This window comes from Myotis lucifugus, unplaced genomic scaffold, assembly GCF_000147115.1.
Source record: "Myotis lucifugus unplaced genomic scaffold, Myoluc2.0 scaffold_37, whole genome shotgun sequence".
NCBI classification, from domain to species: domain Eukaryota; kingdom Metazoa; phylum Chordata; class Mammalia; order Chiroptera; family Vespertilionidae; genus Myotis; species Myotis lucifugus.
In genome coordinates this window covers 7,785,284-7,789,646 of record NW_005871085.1, presented here as the reverse complement: position 1 = coordinate 7,789,646, position 4,363 = coordinate 7,785,284, and the positions used below count along the sequence as shown (strand labels likewise).

General features: G+C 48.9%; 1 pseudogene; it reads left to right on the top strand.

Annotated features, from left to right (window-relative positions):
• The first annotated feature begins 2,515 nt into the window (after positions 1-2,515).
• On the top strand, positions 2,516-3,505 carry LOC102428456 (annotated as a pseudogene).
• The last annotated feature ends 858 nt before the right edge of the window (positions 3,506-4,363 follow it).

Below are 4,363 nucleotides of genomic sequence, written 5' to 3'. Positions count from 1 at the left end.
TAGGAACTTAATAAAAATCTGTTGAATAAATGAATACATTTTAACTCTCTTCTCTTTATAACAAAGAGAACATAAAAGTCTATATGTGGCCTTGTTAGTAAGTTAGTAAGAAGAACATGGCAAAAGTGAAATAATGATTTCAAAAACAGAAATGTTGCCCTGTATTAAATAAGTACCAAGGAGATAAACTTCATAGTGGTAGATGTGTACTCTGTAATGGCAAAATATTCTTCCAGGCTACATTCAGTTTTAAAGACCTTATGACTATGTTTCAGTCAAGTTATTGAACTAAGAACTGTTCAAAACATTTTGGTCCTGAAGATTCCTAGATTGTTTTCTTCAACTTGTACATGTTATTTCACAATATTTTAATGGCACAGAACAAGTAGCTCATACAAATAACATAAATTGATTTAACCTCTGTTTTCATAAAATAGCCAGTGATCTGTGTTACATGCTAGCAAAACATCCAAGCTGTACCTTTAGGAAATAGAGACCTAAGTAAATGGTAGCTGCTATTATTACTTCCAGCCCTCCCCTCCTTATTTTCTCTAAGCTCCATTTTTTATACAGTTCAGCATTTCCCAAAATATGCTCTATGGTTCTCACTTCTGAAAAACATAAGTCAAAGTCCTGAACAAGGCATTAAGGCTTTTCCCAATCTGACCCAATTCTTTTTTTCCAGACTCAACCCTTGTGAGTTACACCTCTCTTCAACAGGTCATGCAGTCATGTTTACCCTTAGCTGGAATTACCATTCTATTCTTATTTACATGACAGATTTCTATGCATTCTTCAAGACAGCTATGTTGTCATCTCCTCTGGGAAGTTTTCTTTAACCTCATCAGGCAGAATCAGTTGCCCCTCGTTGTTTATCCAGAATGTTATTCAAACTTCTGTTATATTACTGATCACACAATACTGATTTTTGAAATTTCCTTGTTTAGAAGTAAGTAGGAATGTATCTAGCTCTTTCCGAAACCTCCAACCCTGCACAGGACCAGTATACAGTGGGTGAATGAATGAATGTATGCTACTGATTTACACGTGGAGTCACTTAGTTCTCATTTTCCAGGCCAATGAGACTGCAAGCTCCCTGTGGGGAAGAGAGGATTTCTGACTTATTTTCATAATATTGAAAATCATGGCAGGCATTCAGTAATCAATGGAAAAATACCTAATGAATAAAAATAACCAGATCCCCCACCCACCCTCAGTTTCCTTCCATGCTTCTTAAGCCCTCACTGCAACTCTTGGAGGGAAAATAGAAATAAAGTATGAGTGTTGGAGGAAGGAAAATGTCATTCCCACCTGCCAGATAAGAATATTATGTAAATTTACAATAGCTAAGATTTGGAAACAGCCTAAGTGCCCATCAGCAGATGAGCCAGTTAAAAAACTGTGGTACATCTACACTATGGAATACTACACTGCTGTAAAAAAGAAGGAACTCTTACCATTCGCAACAGCATGGATGGACCTGGAGAGCATTATGCTAAGCGAAATAAGCCAGTCAGAGAAAGATAAATATCACATGGTCTCACTCATTTGTGGAATATAATGAACAACATAAACTGATGAAAAGAAATAGATCCAGAGACAGAGAAGCATCAAACAGACCGTCAAACCTCAGAGGGAAGGCAGGGGAGGGGTGGGTGGGTAAGAGAGCAACCAAAGGACTTGTAAGCACGGATATAAACATAACCAACGGACACAGACAGTCGGGGGTGAGGGCATGTGCTGGGGGGTGGGAGTGGCCGGAGAGAGGTCAATGGAGGGAAAATGAGACATATGTAATATTTTAAACACTAAGGAAACAAAAACAAAAGCAAACAAACAGCCAAAAAGAATATTATGTAAGGCTGGAAGCTTCAAGACTGGGCCTCCAACGCCAGATTCTTAGTTCTCTCCGCCCATTTCCTCCGTGGAAAACTCTGTTGCCATGGAGACGACCATTACGTTAAGTGGGCACAGTTGGGTGCGACTCCGGAAAGGCCTCTCAGGAAGGCAACGGTGCATGGAGACTCTTCACCCTCTCGCCAACCTCCTCATCTATTTACTCGCCTATTCGTGTGTTTACGCATGTTTGTACTTGTTGGCTTACGTTTTTAGTATCTTCGTAGAGTACTAAGTCACAGAGCTGCCACCGGGTCTCACAAAGCCTTTCAAGCGCCTAAGGTAAGACCTAGGGTCCGCTGACCATTGGCTGGGAAGGGCTGAGGGGCGGGGTTCCCGCTGTTACCAGAAGCCCCTTCGCGGGGGGTGTGAGGGAGGCGCGCAGTGCGATTCTCACTTAAACTCTCGCGAGTGGGCTTAGGGCTTCACCCCAACCCAACCCGTAGGCGCTGCGCCTGCGCAGTTGGGCGTGGGCGGAAACCCTCTAGGCGAGGGCTGGGCCGCCCGCTCCCTCTGACCGTTGGTGGGGCGGCTCGCGGGGAAGCTCACTACGCATGCGCACCTGCTCCTGCGGGAGGACAGAGGCCGCAGGGACTTGTGTGCTCAGAGGAGCGGGGCCATGTGTGACAGCGGCGGCATCCCACCCCTGCACGCAACGAGTGGGAGCAGAAGCAAGCGGGCGGCGGTCTCGGTGGAACAAAGCTATGAATACGGCTCCCCGAGGTACCTGCTCCTGTGCGGCCTGGGCGGGATGGTGAGCTGCGGGCTGACGCACACGGCCATCGTGCCGCTGGACCTGGTCAAGTGCCGCATGCAGGTGGACCCGGGCAAATACAAGAGCATCCTGAGCGGATTCGCCGCGACGCTGCAGGACGACGGGCTGCGCGGCCTGGCCCGAGGCTGGGCCCCCACCTTCCTCGGCTACTCCATGCAGGGCTTCTTCAAGTTCGGCCTCTACGAGGTCTTCAAGATCCGCTACGCCGAGCTGCTGGGCCCGGAGAAGGCCTACGAGTGGCGCACCGGCCTGTACCTGGCCTCCTCGGCCACCGCCGAGTTCTTCGCCGACATGGCCCTGTCGCCCATGGAGGCGGTGAAGGTCCGCGTGCAGACGCAGCCGGGCTACGCCCGCACCCTGCGCACCGCGGCGCCCCGCATGTACGGCGAGGAGGGCCTGTGGGCCTTCTACAAGGGCGTGGCGCCGCTCTGGATGCGGCAGATCCCCTACACCATGATGAAGTTCGCCTGCTTCGAGCGCACCGTGGAGGCCCTCTACAAGTACGTGGTGCCCAAGCCGCAGAGCCAGTGCACCAAGGCCGAGCAGCTGGCCGTGACCTTCGTGGCCGGCTACATCGCCGGCGTCTTCTGCGCCGTCGTGTCGCACCCGGCCGACTCGGTGGTGTCCGTGCTGAACCAGGAGAAAGGCAGCACGGCCTTGGAGGTCCTCCGCAGACTGGGGCCGGGCGGCCTGTGGAAGGGCCTGTTCGCCCGCATCATCATGATCGGCACCCTGACGGCGCTGCAGTGGTTCATCTACGACTCGGTCAAGGTCTACCTCAAGCTGCCTCGCCCTCCGGTCCCTCAGCCGCCCGAGTCCAAGAAGCAGAAATAGGCTCGGATGGGTCCTGCGCGGTCGCCGCCGCCCTGGGCCCGCACCGCGGTCCAGCGGGAGATGGCGCTCAGACATTCTCAGTGTGTGAAATGTTAACGTGTTGGTTTTTGGGTTTTTTGGAGAGGGGATTTCACGTGCAGTGCTTGTTCTCTTTAAATTATTGATTCCTTTTCGGCAATCCAGGGGGGGTTGGGGGTTTGAACCATTATCTTTGGGGGAGTCGGCGTTGGTGGCTTTAACTCAATCGTTTTTTCAAGTTAGAGGGGGGAAATCTCTTAACAGGAATTAATGTTAGGTAATTTCGTGTCTTTAGATTGTATCTGCTTTGACTCGCCATCCAGTGGGGATTATCCAAGCATCACTGCTGAATAGCCTACTAATGAGGTTGTGAGGTCATCACAACTATGCAGGAGAGGGAACCAATTAAAATTCTGCTACATGGTATGCACCTCAATAGAAATCGGGCACCTATTGAATAGATGAAGGACTCATTCCATATTTCCTGTTCATCTCCATTACAGGTAAAAGCTATTGAAGGTTAAATTGTGACTCAGTGCTCCCAAGAATGTATTCATTGTTTTCAAAGAGACATGACAGGAGATGAAATGACATGAGCATTTTCTCATTTTGCTTTGTCCAATTCTCTTCCTGATGTTGCCAGTTAGGACAGAGCTCTCTCCAGGAAGTGCTACAATTGGATCAATGTGGAAAACCAAAATGAGATGAAGGGCAGGCTTTGGGGATAAGTATGTAGAGAAAAGCCCCTGTTCTCTATTATTTCTTCTGTATAACTCAGCTTTCAACAGTCATACATCCAAAGAAGATCACACCACCCTAACATTAACACACACAAAACCC